The following is a 23,561-nucleotide window of genomic DNA, read 5'->3' as shown; positions in this document are numbered from 1 at the left end:
TCAGAGTGCATAATTTATTCAAAGCTCACACATAATTGCAGATATAAGGTAGGGTCTCTCAGTCCTTTAAAAAGAAAAAGGATTGATTTGAATGCTCCGTGCATGCTTTTTAAGTGGCCAGTTCCTCCTGCTCACCCCTCTACTCCCCCACACAAGTACAAGATTTCTGTAATTTCTAGTGTGTGGGGAAATTTCCATTTCAGGACCACCTGTATATTGGGCTTCTATGGCAATCAGCTTCTCACCGCTGTGACCAAAATATCTGACAAGTACAACTTAGAGGAAGAAACCTTTATTTTGGGCTCACAGTTTCAGAGGTCTCAGTTCATTGTCACCAATATCACTGCTCTAGCTCTGAGGTGAGGAAGAACATCACGACGGGAGAGTGTGGTGGAGGAAAGCTGCTAGGCTCATAATCTGGAAAGCAAGAAAGAGAGAGGAAAGGGTCAGGGACAGGATACAGTCCCCAAGGCCATGCCCTCACCTGTTCCTTCTCCATCCATTCCCCACTTGCCTACAATTTACTGCTTAGTGATCAAATTGTCAATTCAAATTATTAATCCATCAAATGGATTATTCCACTGATGAGGTTAAAGCTCTCACAATTAAATCATTGCCTAAAGTCCCCACTTCAGAACCTTGCTGCATTGGGGGCCATGCTTTCAACAAAAGGTGGGGGGTAGCCTAGATCTAAACCATAACAGTCCCTACCCATATTTAATGAATTCAGTAGATGAACCCTCTCTCTGTGTTGTGCTGCCCTGATTCATACTTTGGCAACCTAATTTGTAATTCACACTATCCCTTGTTTTATTAATAAATAAACAAAGTTTAAAATCCTGTGCCAAAGTCACACATATGTGTGCATGCCATTGAACATCCTCTGAGGGAGAAGTAGACTTCTACTTCCTCCCTTGATGCTCAGCTTCACCATATGACTTGCTCTGCCCAATGGACTTTGAACCCAGTCTTTAAATGTGCTTGCCTGATCTGGCGTGACTACTCTCCTCCCTGAGAACAGTTTGCCCAAGGAACCACTGCTCCTTCAGCCTGGGCCCCATAATGAAAGCCATAGGAATGAACTTGAATTTGACCTACAGTCTGGAGAACAGCTGCTGCAGCCAACCCCACAGATCTGCAAACAAAAAAAGCAAATGTTTACTGTTGCAGACTACTGAGATTTGGGAGTGGTTTGTTGTGCAAATTAATTTAAGCAAGAGCTGACTTACAAGAAGAATTCTCTGGGAAAAGGAATCTATAGTAAAATAATGTAAACAACTTTAAGTTACATATCAAACATTCTTCTTCTTAAAAGACTTCTGGGGCCCAGGGTTTTGGGCTCAGTGGTAGAGCGCTTGCCTAGCATGTAGGAGGCACTGGGTTCGATCCCTGGCACTACATAAAAATAAACAAATAAAATAAAGGTATATTTAAAAAAAAAAAGACTTCTGGATATCCCACCAGCAGGGCTTTGTCATTCATTAAACACATCAACCCATAAAATTACCCAACTTAGGTCATCCAGAAGAATTGTATTGTACTCCTTCCAGTTTTATACTCTGCCTCCCCCAACATCCCTACTCAGCCCTCCCAACTCTAAAATCTCCATGTATTATGGAGAACAAGTCAGCATTCAGCCTTTGCCCTCTAGGTCACCTGTTCATAGGCAAGCTCACCAAAGAGTTCAGCAAGAAAGGGGCCTCCCCTGTAGTAGAAGCATCCTTACAGAAGGACAGTGATTTTTTTTTCCTCTGGAGTCTTCCTCCTTGTTAAATACTCATACATGGAAGAGATAAGCAGCATTGCATGATAGCTAAAACCAGGCAATCTCTTGCAGAATTCCAGGCATGAAGTCAATTTCCACTCTTCTCTCCTGCTTCCCCGGTCTCCACCTCTTCCTCGCTTTCTGATCTTCTCTCTTCTTTGCCAAGCCAATATCTTCTCCTATGGTTATGGGGAGACAATATGTGTTACCAATTAGCAAGAAAAGTTCTCTCTTGCTTCCCCTTAAAGTTCAAATTCCATTAAGTAATGAGAACTCGGTCATCAATAATTAAGACTATCCCTGGGAAACACTCCCACTGAAGAAGCTAACAGCAGTGCTTTCTGAATAATAAAGCAGAAAAAGATTTTCCAAACCACAATATTTTCCTTTATATATTTTCACAATCCTCCAAGGAGGAACAGGCTGCCATTTTAACAAGATCCAGCAGTGATTCTGGTACCCCCAGGTAGTATGATTATCACAAAATACTCCAGTAGTTTGGCCCAGGATAGGCCAAGTATAAATAACACATCACTTTCGAAATAAATGGCATAATGGCCTTTGAAATTTAAAAGCCACTTGGTTTTGATTCTAAAATTAGAAGATTGAGTGTGACCTTAATTTTCTCATCAGGGGGCAGCTCTAGTTCAGTCTCAAATCACCCACTGGCTTCTCCAAACAAGGAAGAGGAAAGCAGGGAGAAGAAATAAGTTGCACACTTCCATTATGCACAAAAATATTCCAGGAACAGGGCAGGGAAGGAGGCTCTTCTTCCTTCTTCTAATAGGAAGAAGAAACCTGAGTCTACTTGTCAGATTTCCACAAAGCACTTTACTCCTAAAGCCATAGAATTTCTCAAATTTAAAAATCACAGTGTAGACAAACACCTGAAGTATAAACACCAAGCAACAAAGAAGGGCTACTGATTCAAGGTAGAAAAGATGCATGAAGAACGATGAGATGGGGGCTGGGGCTATAGCTCAGTGGCAGAGCACTTACCTAGCATGTGTGAGGCACTGGGTTCAGTCCCCAGCACTACATAAAAAGAACCATGAGATGCTTCTGAGTCCTTATGCCGGCTAACACAAAAATGGCAACTATGGACAATGTCGGTGCAGGTGGGGCCAGAGAAAGGAAACTAAGCACAGATTCCTTCAGGAATATAGAAGAAGGAGATTTCTTGTAATAAATTTCCCTAAGTGGTGGTAAACAAAATGGCTATTGCTCTACAAGGTCCAATGTATGTGAGTGAATCCTAACCCAGGTCTATGGGTCTAAATTACTCAATAATCTTTTTTGGATCTAAAGAGACATAGAAAAGCAGGGAATTAGAATAGATCCTTGGCCTTCCAACCTAGAAGATTAAAAAAGGTAAAAAAAAAAAAATACTGTCATCATAGCTTCTTTCCAGAGCTATTAAAATTGAAGAGAGAGAGAGAATCTCTAGTAGGATTTCAAAAATTGGAAACAGAGTTTGAGAAACTGTCATACTGGGTGAGTAAGGCCTCTGGGGAATTAAATAATTGGAGTGGGTGGCAAGAAGACAAGAAAAAGTTTTAGAGTTGTTTACACAACTATCAAGTAAAAGTAGCAGTATCCCTATGTCAAAGACAAAATTATCTACATTGTCTGTTCTTCTGTCTCTCTTCCCTCCCCAACTCTTGCCCTCCAATGCTTTAGGAATGGACTCATGAATGACCGACCGATCTCGATCTCTCTCTCTCTCTCTCTCTCTCTCTCTCTCTCTCTCTCTCTCTCTCTCTCATGCACTCCTTTCCCCTCCCATGGATCAAGACTATATTTAGTTTGCTATATGTTCTCTAATATTGATTCGTTCTTTCATTCAAAAAGCATGCATTGAGAACCTGTTCTAGGTTCAGGAAATAAAAAGAAATAAAACAAAGGTCCCTCTCCCCTTCTCTAAAGGCAGGACATCAAAACAGTTTCATTGAAGTAACACCCATAATTTAATGGTGGGAGTCCTTAAAGGAAGAGCTGAAGTTAGTCAGGTGCAGAGGGTGAACATGCAAAGACACTGAGGTAGCCAGCAACATGTAGGAGAGTGAGGACATTGCCATCATTTGATGACCCTGAAGAGGATTTCCTTACTGTCACTTTTCAATAAATTTTGCCCCAAAGAAAAAGTAATAAAAAAAATCAATAAATACGCGTGGCACCTTTACAAACTTATATTGTAATTGATTCACTAAATCACCATTTAATCAACCTCACTTACTGCCTTAATGAGCAATTAATTCTTCCACTTATGGAACCCAGTCTATGCACAGACAGACAGGAGCCCTGTTCCCAAAGCAACTGTGAGGATACTGAAAATTCATAATGGTCTACAAATGTTCAAGAAAAGCTAACCAGGAAGAAGAGGTAACTATAGCACCCGAAACAGAGAAAGTGAGTTTCCCAGTTCACAAATTAGCCACCAATTAGATATTCAACTATATCAACAGACTTCTCTATTTAACTACAGGGAACAGAGTACAAATGTGGGAGGCCATCCTCACACGTGATTTGAGTTACCTCCCTGGCTGGGTGAGAGGTGCTTAGACACAGCTGTGTCAGAGCTTTCCCCACCCTTCCCAGGTCCAAGGGCTTGTCTGTGCAGAGGCGTGTCTGGCCACTGCCCCAAAGACCCAATCGTCGCCCCTGACCTTGGGATGCTGCCCCCCACTTAATCTTCATTGGATGGGATTTTCCCCAGAATTTCTTGTTCCCCAATAAAAGCCCACTCCCTGGTGTGTTCTCTCTCTCTGGCTAGCCTCTTCTGTAAACCTCGCTATGGCATTAGGTGGCTGGAGGCTGGGGCTAGGAGAAGCCATCCTGGAGCTGGTTTAAAAGTCTTGTCTCTTTAATTTAAAACTCCCTAGTGTTTTCTCAGGGTTGGAACCTTCTTTCATGAAGTCAGCGTGGGTCGCAGGCTAGATAAAAAGAGTAGCCCTATAAATCATTCACTCCATAGTATTTTCTTTATTTCAGGCAATGGTCTCTAATTCCAACCTTTTAGAATCATTTTTAATTCCTGTCTCCCTCTGTGTATGAACTCGGTAACTGCCAAGACTTGGGTTTCCATATGAGATTCTTTGTGGAAAGAAGCAGAGATTGAAGTAACACTCACTTTTTTTTTTTTTTTTTTTTTGATGTTGGAGGGTCAGACACAGACACTATAGACAAGCTTCTCCTTTCTCAGCTTGCTTCTCCGCTGCCCTGCCTCTATGACAGAGGCTGGACAATCCAAATAGTCACTAAATACAGTGCTCATCCCTGATATTCCATGGCAACCAGTTGATCATATGACTCAGGTAGGGCTAATAAGACGTAAAGCCTGAGTCTGCTGGGACTTCCAGGAAGCCTCTTCCTCCTCTTATTACAAGGAAAGATACAACTGGTGTTAACACATCCCCCTTCTCCCTGTCTTAACATAGACTGAAGCCTCAGAGGCAGGCCAAGAGGCTGCTGGGGAGCCTGGACGCTGTCAGCCTATTGAACAAATGTCAGTAACTACTTCACTCCAGACTGCTTATTTTATGGGAGAATAAAACCCCAATGGCTTAAACCACTCTAGTTCTGTTTTCTGCTAATGCAGCTGAACAAATGCCCAGATGACACATTTCCTGACTCACCAGGAGGGTTCAAGTCTAAACAGCCAGCACCAATGCACAAAGCACACCACACAACTACTCAAGTACAAGCCTCCATCTACTAGAGGTTGCTGTAATACTACTACTATTTCTGCACCAGAAGCATAATTTAACTGCAACCATCACAACAGTGTCACATCTGGGTCAGGCTGATATGGCACCATACACCGTTTCTGCTACTGTGATTAGTTTCGAAGTCTGCAATGGTTGCACGTAGTTGGTAGCACCTGAGTCCCATGCACGTTTTACCTTCAGGTAAAGCTTAAAAGGTGAGTATCTGGTATTTTGAACTACTGTGGGTTTCTAACATAGGTAATGCCTCCATGCATAGGAGAGGGTTGTATTTTGGCCAGAAAGAATGAGCAGCCTCCTCTCCAAAGCATTTATCTAGCTACCAGAAATCAGTCACACTAGTTACTAAGAACAACCATCTTCCTCTCCACCTCTGCCTTCATTCAGCTTTCATTGTCTTTCACCTAGAATTTATCTTGAACCAACCTCCAACCTATTCACCATCACACACACACACACACACACACACACACACGACTGATCTTTTTCAAACACAAATAAGATTGTGTTGATCCTCAGATTTAAAAAAAAAAATGTCAACAGTTTCCAATAACCTAAAAGATTAAATCCCATCCCTGGTTTAGACATTTAGGGCTCTCTTGGACCTGATCCCTCTCTGCAGATCCAGCCCCACTTCTCATTTCCTGAACCTTTCAAAATATGCTTACCTTAGTGGAGAAGGTGCCTGTCACAGTCTCAGCTGCTTCTTACGTAGATTTCTTGATAAGGATACGAAATTTCAATTCACATATAATATATCACATATCAGAAAGGGAGAATCCCTTCTCAAACTTCAACTAGGCAAATGTTGACCCCAGTTTTCAAAATGGTCATTTGAATTCTTATTTTAATAAAGCACTTAGAAGGACGATTTTTAAAGATGTGGTATATTTCTTTTAAATGAATGACTGTGCTCAAAATCATTCAAGAAAGACATGCTGGTCCTAATAATGAGTTCCCGTATGATACCCTTGGGTACCTCTTTTTTATTATCCATTCCTGAGGCCTAGCCATAAGCCCAGAGACATCTGCTTCATTTCGTTCCTGTTTGAACAAGTCTTCCTAAGCTCAGCAACTGTTCTCTACACTGTTGGTTCAGGAGGGCAGAGATCTATGAGGAAACTTTCTCCAAAAATCAGGAGGCAGCAGTCAACCTAAACCAACCTATCCTCTGGGAGGCACTAGGAGGTAGAAAGCTAAGCACTTGAACTGGAGGCTATGAGAAAATAATACAAAGGTTAAGCCTCTTGAATCAAAGACTTTGGTCTCCCATCATCCCAGGCAGCTTGTTTTGATGATACTATAGAGAAATACAAACCCCAGGGTTATTATTATTTTTTGCACTATATTGAAACCTCTAACTGCCTCATAAGATAAAACCAATATACAACAGCTATTGACCAAACATTGTACTGTCTGATATGAAATATGAGTCTGTCTCTGTCCTCAAGAATCAGATTCATAATAATGGTTATTATGATTATCATTATGTAACTACTAATATATGTTGAGCATTTGCTCACAAGTTAAAGTGTTTAGTCCTTACAACAATCTCATGAGATAGATTCTATTACCACCCTCATTTGAAGAAAGGGAAACTGAGCCTAAGTTTAATAACTCACCCAATGTCATAAATACAGTAAATTGTAGCATTTAAAATCTCCTTTAAGTGAAAAATCAAAAGACGTTAAAATATTTTCAATTAATAGTAAAATCTTCACACAAAGAAACGATAAGTGAAGATCCTAAAGAACAAAAATTCATGTGGGAAGAGAAGGAAGAAGATACTTCAGTCTAGGGTAATAAGGAAGATGTTAGTGGAAATAATATTTAATTTATGCAAATGAGAAGACAGGAAACATTTATGCCATTACATGCAAGATGGCACATTATAACCTGAACTACAGTTCACCCCACACTCGAGGTGAAGATTCTGAACAAAGCTTTTCTTCAGAGACAAAAAGCACCACATCAAAAGATGGTTATTATTTAAAACTGACTATTGTAGTAAGTTATGTAAAGTTGAATTGAAAAATCCATCCATTTATTCACCAAATAGGTATTCAGTTCCTAGTATATACCAGAGTCTGTGCTAGGCAGTGGGAGCAAAGAAGAAAAATACAGATTACCTACAAAGAGTTAAAGAATCTACATTCATATATATTCTCCTACATGTATACAGCTACAGCTTTTTACATTCTTGGTAAATTTTGAAACTTAATCAGGTTGCTAAATCACAGAATATTACAGAAAACAAGAAAAGGAAGAAGTACCAGAGAGAAATAAAGGGCAAATGCCTGGCAGTCATCTTTGAGAGAAATCTCCAGATCCCTCCAAACAGCAGCTTGAGAAATGTTACCAGCAGCAGAAAGCCAGAGAATATTTCTTTTTCTAAGGCCATGGGTCAATTTCATCCTGGATTTAACTCATTGGTTGCCTCCACCATTATTCTTTTTTTCCTCAAATTAGAAAGCTCTAGGTACCAGACGAAATGAGATCACTTCCGTGGAATAATTTCTGGAAAGTTTAGATGTCCTCAGCATGTCTATAAAAGCAGTTGCTGAATTTCTAATTAACATCTCTGAATTTGCCTGTTGTAATTACAAACCTCCCAAGTCTTAAAAGACGAGGCCTCTGTGAACCATGTATGGGGCCATATTTCATATTATACTTCTAATTATGCATCTACCAAAGCTAGAGAAAAATGTTTTGTTTCTCTATAAGTGCTATATTGGTCTTTCATAATGGGGAAAGACTCAAGGCAAAAATTAGTGTCTACAATGAAAAGCGGCTTGGTGTTAAAAGCTATTTTGTTTTAATTGTGGGTTTTTTTCTGTGTCTGTACACAACTGATTTTCTTTGCATTTTCTTACTGTCCCGGTGTGAAGCATTTCTGGAGATAATGATTGGTTAAGGTCAGAGGTCCTCAACTTCTCCAGCTGTTTGTTATGTATTTGCCAGAAGCAGCTCCTGTGTGCAATTGCTATTGTTATTATTGCTTATTGTTTAGGTCTGTTTCCTTTGAAAAATGTCTCACTATCACCTCAGGAAAGTAGAGTCCATTAGGAAAGAAGTGAAACCTGATGCACAACCTCCTTGAGGGATCAAGATGGCCTGAAGATGTCAATTTACACAATAACTTGTCACTCAGAAACAAAGTCTTAAACCTCAGTGGGATATTTAACTCTAAAATGGGATTTGGACCATTTTTTTTAAGAAACAAATACTAGAAAGTTCAGGAGCTTGTAAGAGACCACATAATAGCATTCAGCCCTTAGGTGGTTTCCTACTCTCACATCCTCATATATTCTCCAAGTGTAGGCAGAGCCACTGAGCACGGTTACATGTACAGAGTATGCCACCAGTCACAGGGTCTTGTCTGCCCTATTCCAAAGGGCAGCTTCTCCTTGATGTCCACTTTGGAGATGCTCTAATGCCTTATGCTGTGGGGCCCCAAAGAAATGGACATTGATGGCTTCGTCACATTTGGAGCAAAGTGCCTGGCACATTGGAGATGAACAGTGATTATCTAATAGAGGGGTCAGTACACTTCCTCTGTAAAGGGCCAGAGAGCAAATATTTCCAGCTTTTCAAGCATGTGGCCTTGGTTGTAACTACTCAACTACCCTGCTAATGTACACTGTAGTCCCAAGGCAACCAATGAAACAAATGGGGACAGCCTGATTTGGCCCCCAGGTTAGACTTTGTCCAATCACCTATTGAATGAATAAATCATCTGAGAATTCACCTTTCTATATAAATGAATATCCTAGATATATTAAACTCTCTTTTTAAAACCCATAAAGGTTTTTATTTTTGCTTTAATTAGTTTAATTAAAAATTTCCATAATGCATGTTTATAAACTGGCCCACCTTTTTTTTGAAAGTATATTCAAAACATAACTTTTTCTCCATCTAACTCAGTCATTATTAAAGCAATTATTTTACAATGCTGAAATTTACTTATGTCCTCTGAGAATTTTTGGAAGCACTGGGCTCTTTAACTCGATCTCGGAAAGCTCCAAACCTCTATGGTTGTTGGTAGGAGTTCAGCAATTTAGGCACCTCCATCTTAACACATTTCCCTAATCACCTTGGTAGGATGAAAAAGTGCTATTATCAAACCAGTGTTACCAACAAAGTGCTTAGATCCTATCCATCCTGCATTGCTTTGGCTTCTAATCTGTTGGCCAGAGAATATCACATGGCATATTTTCCATGGAGTCAGAAATTTAATCTCTTTATGTGCCCAGAAGAAAAGAATCAAATATAGATCAGCACAAAATGTTACAGATGGTCCCAAACTTGATGATAGTTCAACTCACAATTTTTCCACTTCACAAATGATACCAAAGATACCAGTTTAAATCAGATATTCAGTAGAAATCATACTCTGCATTTTGAATTTTGATATTTTTCTGGGCCTGAGATATGTCATATGCTTTATAAACTTTCCAGGTGACGGTTAGCAGCAGCAAGTCATAGATCCCAATCTGTGCAACACAATCAAGAAGGTAAATGTCTAGCACTCTACATGTACAGTGTTACTAATCAATGGCATTCAGAAAGCTAATTGTATTAAATGCATTTTTCAATTTAACAATAATTTCAATTTATAATGAATTTATCAGGACATGATTCCACTGGGTACTATCACAATTCATCTTTATAGACATCATTTATTTAGTTGACTACTATAACCTGGAAAACACTAAATCCAATCCCAGAGAGACAACCCAGAGTCCCAAGCAATCATAGTATGGAAAATGGACCCAGAAGATTCAGTTTTCTTTTCACTTGGAAGGATGCAGAGATGAACACTGGTTAAGTGAATGAATCATGCTTCCTCTCTCTACCACCACCATCAACACAGACATACATTCAGCATATGATGTGGAAGCAGGACCATATCACCTCAATCAACCCGATTCCAAAAGGGGAAGAGTGAACAACCCAGATTTGGAGCAAAGAGAAATATCCTCCATCTCTTGATGGAAGAATCTACAGTGTTATATAGTATACATATGGATGAAAGGGAAAATCAGCCACTTATTCAATCTGCCATACTCGGTGTATTCGTCTTCTATTGCTGCTATAACAAATTTCCATAAGTCAGTGGTTTAAGAGAATATGAATTAATTTATCTTGCATTTCAGCAGTTCAGAAGTCTGCCATGGGTCTCACTGAGTTACCATCAAGATGTAAGCAGGCTGCTTCCTTTCCAGAGGCTGAAGGGAGCACCCATTTCCTTGCCTTTTCCATCTTTTAAAGACCACCTACATTCCTGGGCTTCCTTCTGCCACTATCAAAGCATCTATCTGATCATTCTTCCATCATCATATCACCAACTGACCTCAGCCAAGAAGTTCTCCACTTTATGTACTTATGATGAAATTGGAGCCACAGAGATAAGCAAAGATAATTCCCCTATCTCAAGGTGCATAACTTTAATCACATCTGCAGTTTCTTTCACCATTCAGGGTAACATATGCACAAATACCAGGGAATATGGCATGGACACTTATAAAAGGTCATTATTCCATCAACCACATCAGGAACTCAAAATATGGGAGTTCCATCACATTATTATGCTATTATGTCAACATAAGTCTTGGAAGTCATCAAATCAAAAGGGAGCTCTATTAGTCAGCTTGTGCTTCCATACAAACTACTGAAACTGGATGTCTTAAACTATGGAAATTTATTTTCTCCAGTTCTGGAAGCTAGAAATCTGAGATCAGGATGCCAGCATGGTCAAGTTCTAATGCAGGCTCTAGCCTGGTTTGCAAATAGCCAACTTCTTGCTCTAGCCTCACAAGGCAGAGAAAGAGAGAAGAAAGAGAGGGCTATAGTCCAATTTGATGAGAGTCCCACCCTTATGACATTATTTAACCTTAATTACTTCTAAAAGACTATGTCTCCAAGACAGTTGCACCAAGAGTTACAGCTTCAACATATGAAGGGGGGACATACAATTTCATCTATACTAGGAGCTTTCACCTGGATGTGACCCATGTCTCATTTCTTTTGGGCAAAAAAATCACATGGTCATACTTAAATTCAGAGAGGGATGGGAACATATGTCATATTCATGGAAGAAGAAAAGAAGAACTGGAAATATTGATAAGCATTAGTCATGTCTACACAGAAGTACTTCTGGGTTTTAAACAGGATTGTGATATAATCAGGTAAAGTGTCATAGATCCTTCTTGCTTCATTGTGAAGAATGGACTAGAGAGGATCCTTATAATTAGGAAGACTGTCTTGGAGCCCACCATACAGTCTAGGAGGAGAAACAGGTCAAAGCATGGCCATGAATGTAGGAAAGAAAAGAAACAATGAACAGGAACTCTCATAGAACATGTCAGCCATGACTTTCTCCTGCAAAATGAATTTCCCAAGTAATACAAATAATATGTAATAATATAAAATTATCAGAAATGTGCTTTCAGTTACAAATGAATTTCAGATAATCATAGCTTGATTATTTGAGTTGCAAAAGAAAATGTTTATTTTAACTGGGAATACAATCTTAATGTTACACACAGAGTACCGTGAATGGTTTTGATTGTTGTCAAGCTGTCATTGTAGATTCCAGTTTGTGTACAATGATCTTTAAACAAAAAGGCTCCCTATGATCTTCCATGTGAACAGATGTGATTTACCTATACCTTTCCTCTGTTTCGTTATTTTTCATATTCTCACTCCATCAAAAATTGATGGTTGAGGGAGAAAAGTCATCATTAATATAAGGAAGTTCAATAAAGTGAGTCCCTGAGAATTGTAAACTCAAGATGTAACCAATGAAATTAATAAGCATGTTTTCAAAATCAAATTGAATCTTTCTTTTTGTTGTTGTTGTTGTTGTTTGTTTGTTTTGTTTTTTGTTTTGATACTGAGGATCCAGGACCTTGTGCATGCAAGCTTTACCAATGAGCTATATCCTCAGCCCTCAAAATGAATCTTTCTGGTACATTCAAGAAAGCTGAAGCCAAAACACATCTCAAGGAAGGAACACCTTAACAAAGTGGAGGTTATTTGCCTGGAATTTAGAAAAAGAGAAATCAAAGAATTGGAATGTCAGTCTATCATCAACTCTGTCTGGGATCAAAGAGTGTGCTCTATCCAGCAGATATTAATGTTCTGATCCACTTGGTAATATAGTCGTCTCCATAAATTAATATCTGTTTTGTGATTTATACATTAGTCTCACGTGAGTTTGGTAAGAGTCAGTTCTAAGAGGTTGATTCACTCTTATTGGAGTGAAATTCTGCTTCCAGCCTATATTGACAACTTATTTTGTATTCTCCCTTAAGCAAAGTTTGTTGAAAAAACATAGTATAAGTAGTTTTGTTTGTTTGTTAGAGATAATCCCAGAAAACAGAAGTTAGAGAATGGTGAAGACAGAATGAAGTAGAAGACAATGTAAGGGTGCATTATTGAGATCACTGCTCTTCAAACCAGAGACCTTCTGAAAACAAGACAGAAAGTCTCTTAGAATTTCCTGCCTGAAGTACAAGAGGCTGGATACTGTCCTCTGGATCTTGACCCTCACTATTTGGTGTAGTTCTCAAGATACTAAACTCACACACACAGTTTCCAGCTGAGCATGCTGCATGAATTCCTGGTGCCTTGGAGAAGTCCCTGAGACAGAAAGTGGAAATGCAGTGTACTCTTGATTCAGAACAAAACTAGTACAAAGGATGTTCAGCTCCCACAGAACTATCTACCGCAAGGACAGCTTAAAACAACAGTGGCCTATTTGGGTTGTGACATGGGACACAAGGGACATTGCTACATTGGGCAGGAAGCAAACCCTGAACTTCAGCCAGCATGGCACAGTCTTCATAGGCAGCTATTTATTTTTCTATCTCCCATAATAACTAAAGCATTCAAAATCCTTTGCCCCCAAAATAACAACTTTGATACATAGCCATGAAGTCTTTTTGTCCCAATTCTCAAAGTACTGCACTGATTGTTGAATTTAAAAGTTTCCTTTTCTATAGTAAAAATTGGCACCACACTTATCGAGTTGTAAAGCTGACATTAAGCTACTTTTGTACTTTACAAAAGCAAGTCTGCCAAAGAAGCTGAGTACCACCAAACAAGCCAAGCCATGGATCTAATTTAGCAAAAAACAATTCTTAAATCACTTTCTCTTTGGGTAGGAAAAAAGTACTTACAAGTGAGGAGCATGAAAGTAAAACATGAAATCAACATAGATCATCAGGGAAGCACTGGGGGTCTGAGAGCATGTGAGAGACAGGAGTGGTCATCTGCTAGAGGTCAACACAGTTATGGAACATTGCAGAAGACATGGGTAGAAAGTGTGGGCAGCTGGGCTCTGCTCCCTATCTCAGTCCCTCCAGTGAACTTCCATGCTCAGTTATTCCCAAGGACTAGAAGATGAAATAAATCAGAGTTCATATCCCACCATCACCACCTGCTCCTTGTGTGACCTTGAGCAAATTATCTCACTTCTCTGAACCTCAGAATCTTCATCAGTAAAAGACAGATAATAATTTCTAATCTTCAGGATCCTTGTGAAAATTTTTAAAAAAATAGAATGTGCAAAGCGAGTCGGACAGTACCAGACAGATTGATTGTAAGTGCTTAATAATTAGCAGAGAAGGCTGTTTGGACATTGAAAATGATGAACCATAAGACACCCAGGAAATGCCTAACCAGGTCTGGGTCACCACTTCATAAATATCAGTTCCCCTTTCAGTTATGTTTCACAAAAGCTTTATCAAAACTATACAGCAAAAGGCAGGGCTCTTATTCTGGAATAAAACATGGAAGATGAGCAGCTTGAGAGGTGTTCTTCTCTGAAAAATTTGCAATGATTAAGACAAAGTGGTTCCCTGATAAGGCCATGCTTAATGCCCAAGATGAAATGCTGGAGCTCACACCATCTGTCCTGTCCTTCTAAGCCCAGCAGACCCTACCACACATCAGCACCCACTTCCTGCCCTATGGAACCAAGCATCCTTCTATGGTTGCCTTCCCTCCTCCTTTGCATTTGATCTGCCTCACCTCACCTCTCTCCCTCGTCCCATATTCCTCAGGCCTACTCCAACTCCAGCTCCATTTCAGATCCCTTTGAATGTGGCAGCTCCCTAGATTCTGCATTAGACTTCTTTAGACTCTCCATACATGCAATGTTCACTCACCCATTCATTTGACAAATATTTAGGGAGACTCTTATGTATATCTCACAATGTTCTGGATATTGGGACACAGTGAAAACCAAAATCAACAAGTCCCCCGCCCCAGGGATATTCTAGGCTAATATGCAGAAAAAAAAAAAAACAGTGAACAAATCAATACGTAATGTCAGGGGCCCCATGTCTTCTCAGTTGTGAAACTTATTCCTACTTTCATTCTATAGAACATAACAGTAAAAGACTTTCCCCTGAGCTCCAAAAGACAGACCTATCTTTATGCTATTCTTGTCATTGACATGATGGACCACTTTTTTCTTTTAATTTTTTTTTGTAGTTGTGTATGGACAGAATACCTTTATTTTATTTATTTTTATGTGGAGCTGAGGATCGAACCCAGTGCTTCATGCATGCTAGGTAAGAAGAGCTCTACCACTGAGCCCCAGCCCCAGCCCCAATGGACCACTTTTCAGAGGTTCTTTTTACATAAAGGTTAAAATTCAGACATATCAAAATTCTACCCTCTGTGGAGAATTTTAAAGGAAGGGGGTATGGAATTCCATTTCCAAGGCCTGTTACAAGTGTGACAACTGCTTCATTTTCCCTAAAGAAGAATTACTGGCAATTACAACATTCCATTCAAGAATCCACAGATGGCTGCTAATACCCTGAAATGATGTCCACTGGGATATTTTATCCTTGACACTGAAAGGTTTTCTATCTTTTCCTTCACTTATAAGGAACAACTTGAAATATATAAAGACTTCCTGTGACAAATAAGAGGTTCAACATATGATATCATGGTTCACAATGTCCCCCAAAACACACAGTCCAATCTGAGATTTCCCTTCCTGACCATACCTTTTAAGCTCTGCTGTATTTCCCTGTTGCTTTCACTGCCAAGATTCTGCACCAATAAAACCCAGACTGTCCACTATTCTTCTGAAATCAAGCTATTAATCAATTTGACGAGCCCTTCCCCACTGGCTCTCTCCAGGTAAAGGAGCCAGGAAAATCGCATTGACCATACAGCCATACATAGTCCTCTTATATCAGATTATATAAATCTGTTTCTGTAAGACAGAGAGGTTAGGATCAGACATTTAATTCTATGCAACTATAAGGTAAAATCATCCCTACATAGACTCGAAGAAGCCAGACTATGGAACTTGAACTTCATTCTTTGGCAGCCCACCAGTTCTTAGACCATAAATCTGGATCATAAACTCTTCATTCACTTTCTACATCCAATTAGTGCCCAAGTCTAATTAATTCAGCTTCTCAACACTTTCATATCTTCCCTTTCCTCCCCATCCCTACCTACCCTCAGGGCCATGTTGCCTTCCACCTGGACCATTGCCAGTCTCCTAACTGAGCCTCTCTTACCATGGGCAAATTCTCAATCCTTGACTCTCCAAACTTTCTTCCACACTGTCACCAGAGCAACCTTTCTAAAAATTCAAATTTTCATATTGTTTCTCTTAAGTGAGTTGATGGCAGTTCACTCCTTACAGAATAAATACTAAATTTAGTCTGTCAAACAAGTCTCTTCTCACCACTGACCACTTTGATAATCCTCCTGGAAGACCTTGCACATGAAAGAAATACTTACAAATTTAAACACACTCCCATATGTCTACTCCTCCAGCCTGAATTGGCCATCCTCCCAAATCCCCTGTCTTATCTGCAGAAAAGAAGAGCTGACTCATCATTTGCTACTGGACAATTGTTAGACCAAGAGCATTATATAATTTTCCTCTACTCTCAGCACCTTTTTTTGGTCTGTAGCAAACAAGGAGTAGAAGCAGCATTTGTTGAAAGAATTAATGAGTAAATGAAAAGTAGAAATCAAATGTCTTGTGGCACTAGAAATATATGTTAGCTAAAATATCTTCATTCATATTACTTCTATCACTTATTATTTAAGCTATGACTACAAGTGAATCATTACCTAAGCTACTGGTCTCATCACTACAGGTTCACATCAGACACTGGCTCATCTCATACATTGAGGCCACACTACAAATCTCCCAAAGGGACTTCTCTGATCATGACATACTATTATTCAAAATTCCTCCAGAACTCCCCACTTGCCAACTTCACCATGAAATCCAATAGGATCCATGTTCTCGTCCCAACCCACCTGTTTAACCTTATTTCCCTCCACTCATCTACAAGTCCTCTACTGACCAGCTCAGCGAGGTCCAAGTAATTCCTAATGAGCATACTTTAAACATACCATGTCTTTTGCTTTTCTTACCAATGGAATCTTAATCATTTCCTTAGGTCTATCTACCTGAAAAACCACTCCTTTCTAAAACTTTCACCCTTATCTAAATAGTTTCCCCTCTCCTGAATTTCATAAAATTCTTTTCTATATCATCTTTATTTATTTATTTATTTATTTATTTATTTATTTATTTTTTAGTTGCAGTTGGACACAATAACTTTATTTTATTTATTTATTTTTACGTGGTGCTAAGGATCGAACCCAGAGCCTCACACATGCTAGGCAAGCACTCTACAGCTGAGCTACAACCACAGCCCTCTATATCATCTTCATAGCACATTCAATTTGCATCTTTATTATCGTTATCAATAAATATGTTTCAGCCCAAATACAAGACTGTAAAATCCTTGAAGGTCAAAACTCAACCTTATTCATTGTACCATTAACAGCAAAGTCTGACACATCCCTTTCATACAAGATTCTCAGTAAAAATTTGAATAGCTATTCAATTATCCAACATACTTAGAACATCAGTCATTCTAGATAATCATATTTCTTGTTCACATATATCCGTGTGCAAAGTACTTTCCCCTCCATTTGCCCATTTCCACTTTCCCACAAACTTGTGAAATAAGTAAGGAGAATCCTCCCTTAGAAATAAAGAAATTATAGTTCCATTGAGATAACTGAATAACTTCAGGGTTATTCAGTGGGTTAATGAAAGGACTAGAATTTGAGTCCAAATACCCTTGCTTCACATTCCATGACTTTCCCTCGTTCTTGGTACTTTGTAGAAGAGTTTGGCCCTAACCATATATATGATCCTCATTCATGTGGCTCCATTACAGCTGCACTTTCTCACTCCATTCTTCTTTCCCTCTTGCCAAACTTTCTCTAGGGCTTTGTGTGCTTTGAAGCAGAATACAGCAACAACCACAGTAGTTTACTTGACTGTCCCCCCAGCCATCTCCTGCCTGGGTTCATCAGCCTGCTAATTCAGGCTTATATATTACCTAGTATTTTAAAAAAAAAAAAACCTCTTTATGGGGTCCAGTGAGTTATGTAAAATGGTTCCATAATGAGGATCTAGGGAGTAGCTAAGCAGTGGAGGTTGAGGAGCGTGTATCTAAAATTAAAACATGAAGATGGGGGCCATGGCCAGACATGGACAGAGAGGAACGTAAGCTTAATTCTCAATTCATAGGTTATGGAATCAGAATGCCAGGTTCAAATTTTGGCTTCTAGCTGTATAACACTGAACAATGTATGCATCTGTGTGCCTCAAGTCTCTCATCTAGGAAAGACTAATGGCAATAATCGTTTCTCCCTCCTAGGATCACTGTGAGGTTAAACAAACTCATCAGTGCAGATTCCATCACAGAGTCTGGCATGTAAGTAGCACTCAGGAAATCTGAGCAAAAGTAACAAGATGTTGAATGAGGTGATGCCTTCAAATTGGCATAGCTGTGGACAAAGAGGCTTCACAAACCCAACCTTCTAAACAGAGGCCAGGAACCTCCCTCTGAGATTACTAAACCTACACCACCCTTCTACTTCCCTCCACCACCCACCACCACACATCTGTCTTTTTCCAGGGCACAGAGGATAGCCCTGGAAGGGACCAAATTGGAAGTGGGCAGAGCAATCATGGTCATGTTTTGTTGGGCTATACAGAATTTGCAATGAGAAGTTACAACCCCATTATCAAGGATAGGAATTGGGAGTTGGGAGGACTTCAGGAGAATCCCCAGAAAGATGAGTGCCTGCCAGACAGGGGCACAGGCATCTTACTCCCCGGGTGAAGCTTTCAGAGCTACAAATCTGGTCTCCTGCAGCTATCACAGGAGTGGGTGGAGGGTACTTGACCTAAATCCCTGATAGTAGGTGATGTTCTTGAACATGATGATTAGCACTCACCTAAACGTGCAAAATTTGCCAGGGAGACCCATTTCATCAGAATCACAATGATCTGTGGAACAGGGTGCCTAAGAGGAAAAGCCTCTCACCCTAGTCCCCTGCACCAAAGATCTCAGCAGCTCTTTCATGGAAAAGAGCCAGAGAGGAAAGACAGGAGCCCCAGAGACATCATGGTGGCCACCAAGAGAGAAACTGCCCCCCACCCCCAACCCAGAAAGAAGATTGGGACATGGAACCAATCTCAGGGATCTAGGAGGACACACCTATCCTCTCTAGAGAAAGCTTAGTGATGGAAAGGACTGGTGGAAACTAGCTGATCACTAACTACATTCACCAGCCATGAATGTCAGAAGGAGGCAGAACCACAATGACCGTCAAGATAACCAGGGTCATCTCCCCATCGTGACATGCACTTGGCTACCATGAGATGAACCTGTCTCCACCATCTCCCTCCAGGCCCCCCAAACACTCCAACAAAGCTAGGTTTTAATCACCCAAAGAGAGAAGGAAGTGGAAGTATCCTTATTTTTTTTTAATTTTTTAGTTGTAGTTGGAACACAATACCTTTATTTCACTTATTTATTTTTACAGGGTACTGAGGATCGAACCCAGGGTCTCGCACGTGCAAGGCGTGCGCTCTACCACTAAGCCACAACCCCAGCCCAGGAAGCATCTTTATAAAGGTCCCTCCCACTCTAACTCACCCCACCCAAGAGCTAGGGTGAGAAAAATGAAGATCAGACTGAAGAGTCTTAGACCTCAAGCCAAACCTGTGCCAGGTGAGGGCAGGGAGAGTGCAGGGGAGAAGACGTAAATCATACTAAAGACTAAAGTTTTACTAGAACTTGACTTTTAGCATCTAAAAATATCCAGGAAATTACAAAACCTGTCCTCAGGACTTAATCCTGGGAAAAAGACTTTGGTTGTAGCATGGTTGAAGATTTTATAGAGAAAAAAAAACTGTTTCATATTTTTATCCCCATAGAGCAATTACATTATCAGCATCAGCATCCTGAGTATTAACAACAGAGAAGCCAAATGTGCCCAAGCCTAAGGCTTCAATGAGACCAGAGAGGGAAGATGGAACCTTGAATGTGTATATGCCTAGAGCTCTGTGTGGGACAAATTAGGGGAGATCAAGGGCAGGAACTAACCTGGGAAATCCAAGGAAATTACCAAGAATAGTGCTTGAGGCCCCAGTGGTTCTAATTAGCCAGCAATAGTATGAGACAAGATCAGTCAACTGAATTTAAAGGCACAGTGTTAATACACACACCTGGAGTCACGGAGGGGTCTGCTGGGGTTTTATGTTAATGATGATAATGTGTCACTGAAAAATATTATTGCCTCCCAGAAGCTTCCTACTTCTCTGGTCACCCCTGCCTTCCATGAGAAAAATGTTAAACCACATCTTCCTTCCATCTCATCTCTTTGAAGGATCTGAGCTGGCCATGGAGGTGGGGAAATTCACTCTTTTATCCCTGCATCCATACCACAAGTTCAAGTCACAAGTCCAAGTCAAATCGGTAGTTACCAGAAGCCTCTTCCACCCCTAGGAAGAGGAGGCTAAGCAGGATCCCTCTGCCCTTCCATTTCCATTCTATGCAAAGCCAACCATGTAACTGCCTTACATAACTGTGTATGTAAGCCTTCCAGGAAAAGCGTAAAATAGCGTGAGGGGTTCAAACAGACCTCAAATACAATGCTGTTCTCATCCCCCTAGCAAATTCTCTCCAGGAGAACGACCTGCAAAAGACGATCTCTATGAGTGTCCTCTGGTTGGTTCCACACACTGGTGCAAACTCCCTAGGCAAGCTGCACTAATGCCCCAGAGGGGTCCCTACCTGTCTGTGGAGAAAGAGGTGGGGAAGCCATTGCTGCTGCAAGAAAATCACCACACTTCCTCAACCAGCCCTGCCCAAGGGCAGCTCTTCCCTATCCTCACAGAACTCTGCAAACCAGCTGTCACTTTAGCCCCAGCATCAGGAGGAGTGTGCAGCAGAACACGGACTGCCACAGGCTGCCCTCAGAGAAAATGGCCTTGCTACAGCAAATGAGGGTTTCTTTCTTTCTTTTTTTTTTTAAGTTAATGGATTTAGAGAAATTCTAGAGTTCCACCAAAAGTCTCCAAGGCACTAGAGTAAGCTGTGATGTCAGTTGATGTGAAATCCGCTAGAAGGCAGTTATTGGCATATCCATGAGGGACATCAGCCCCCAGGTGGTCATCTTGTCCCCTCTGTCCCCAGAATACACTTCTCAGAATCAGAGGGGACCCAGCTTCTCAAATATTCCTTTAGTTCACTACTCCTTTTCCTACCATTTCCCCCAAACACACATATTTTAAGAATGTCTATATAACTTCCACTGAACATAAAAAGGATATAGAAAACTTTAAAAATATGGAAAAGTTTTTTAAAGCACCCCTCCCCACCTCCAGAATTACCTCTAATGCTACCATCCAGAGAAAGAGAGGGGCAGACTGTTAATATTTTGGTATCTTTGCTTCCAGACTTCTATGTTATGTTAGTTGTGAATAAATATGTTTGTATATAATTTAACAGAATTTAAATAGAATTTTTTAAAAATCAAGCTTACTTTATACATACATGGTGTAAGCTCCAGAATCAGCGGCTTAGTATAAATTCTAATTTCACCTCTTAATATTTCTGTCTAAGCTGTTACAGGTGAATAATACGGTGCCTACATCAGCAAATTGCTACAAGGAATAAATTAAACAATATAGGTAAAGCTGCTTTCGCAGGACCTAGCACATGTGGGGTGAGTGTGTGTGAGTTGTTACTGTTGTTTTGTGATTATTGTGTTTTGCTTTTTTAAACTATACACAATTTTTTTTTTCCTGTGCTGCCTCTGAGGAATGAACACGGAGTGTGCATGCCAGTGTAAGATCTAAGCTGCTGCCTGGACTGAGACCAGTCTCGGCAGTGTACTGCCCTTGCCAGCATCTTTCTTCAGGAGGTCGACGGGACAGAATGGCCAGGGTCAGCAAATAACTGAAGGAGCACGGGAAGGTTGCGGAGGCTTCAGCCCAGCCCACTCCACAGCTGTCCTCAATTACCACAAACAGATGTTGGCAGCTCAACTCGTTAGGAGTGCAATCCAATCACCTTGGCAGTCTAATCCTCTTAGTGGAAACTCTGGACATAGAGTTCCCAGTTCCCAATTCCAGCAGGCAATGAAGGTCACCCTCTCTGTCCCCCAAGCAAAGAATTCATGTGGCAAATCTGCATGGATTAAAGCAATAGTTCCAGCCAGTTGATTTGACACCCCAGAAGATATTTGGCAATGACTGGATACATTTTGGGTTGTCACAACCTGAAGGGAGAAGAGGCTGCTCCTGGCATGTGGTACTAAGTAGAGTCCCATCTGCTGCTAAATATCCTACAATGCCCAGGAAACTTCTCCCCAAACAGAAAATTATATAACCCAAAAGGTCAACAGTGATCAGATTGAGAAGCCTTTGATTACAGACCCCAAGAACATAAGTTAAATTTAAAAACCTTAGGTTAAGAAGAGAAAATAGCCAGGCACAGTGGCGCACACCTGTAATCCTAGCAGCTTGGGAGGCTGAGGCAGGAGGATCACGAGTTCAAAGCCAGCCTCAGCAACTTAGCAAGACCCAGTATCTAAATAAAAAATCAAAAGGGCTGGGGATGTGGCTCAGTGGCAAAGTGCCCCTGGGTTCACTCCCTAGCAGCCCCCACACACACAAAAAAAAAATGAAGAGTAAATACCTAGCCCCCAAGAAATGGGAGGGCTTGTAGGTCTATAAAACAGGTCACAGAAGTGAGCAGGTAAGTTGTACTCATGAGACAGAGTGGGTGGAGTAGGAAGGGTGACCAGAGTACATACATATTTTCCTAAATAAGGTCTGCATTCTAAAGCCCACCCAACTTCCCATCACAGACAGAGCAGTGGGACTCTAGGGACTTCAGTGTTAGAGATGCTAAGACCTCACTTTAGGGGATAAAACACTTCCTCCCGCCCCATGGATGCTCTGCACTCATCCTTCACCATGGTACTCAAAGCCAGCCTCCTCAGCCAGCCTTCTCCAGTCTCTCAACCCTGCCTCCTCCCCAGACTTTGTCCAGGCTTCTCTTTTGTTTCCTTTTATCTGAACAAATATATCTTCATACCAGCTTGGAAGGCCATTTGTAATAAATTCAGAAATCTTGACTAGGGTCCTGTCCACTGTGTCCCCCCTATGGCCCAGCACAGTGCCTCCTACAGCATAGGTGGCAGGAAGACATTTGTTGCCCCATGGCTGGCAGAATAAATGAATCCAGTACAGGTACAGATTAGGTGACACATAGGCCTATGGAGAGCTTATAAACTTATTCACTTTTATAACTTTCACTGGGCCAAAGGCACTTAACTGAAAGAACCTAGTCATGAGAACCTACCATTTTCAAAGCACTTCTAACTGTCACCACGAGTCTCTGAGATAGGTAATTGCCGCAGTCTGTCTGGGCACGATTCAGGAGCCACTTGTCAAAAGAAACAAACTTTATTTTTAGAACCACACTCGCCAAACAAAACAGCTCCTCAGGAAAAACCCTCAGAGCCCAACTGCCACCACGGCTTCCCACAAGCCTCTCACACAAACACAAGCCTCACCCCTCCCACAATCCTCCTGCTCTTGAGCCCGATTGGCTGGGTCGTGTGGGCAGAGCCAAAGAAGTCCCCCAATGAGCATCACCGTAGAGGAGCCAATCAGCTAGATGTTGCTGGGGCCGCTGTGA

At 40.8% G+C, this 23,561-nt stretch overlaps 1 long non-coding RNA gene across 1 annotated transcript; it reads right to left on the bottom strand.

The window, feature by feature from the left end:
- LOC144377569 (uncharacterized) lies at positions 1-20,795 on the bottom strand. Its single transcript, XR_013438561.1, has 3 exons — positions 20,646-20,795; positions 1,677-1,944; positions 1-417 (listed from the first exon to the last, which is right to left on the bottom strand). It is a non-coding gene; the product is annotated as an uncharacterized LOC144377569 (long non-coding RNA).
- Positions 20,796-23,561: the final 2,766 nt, after the last annotated feature.

This window comes from Ictidomys tridecemlineatus, chromosome 5 (assembly GCF_052094955.1).
Source record: "Ictidomys tridecemlineatus isolate mIctTri1 chromosome 5, mIctTri1.hap1, whole genome shotgun sequence".
Classification (NCBI taxonomy): Eukaryota; Metazoa; Chordata; class Mammalia; order Rodentia; family Sciuridae; genus Ictidomys; species Ictidomys tridecemlineatus.
The sequence above is the reverse complement of the archived record's forward strand: the minus strand, read 5'-3'. Positions and strand labels throughout refer to the sequence as shown.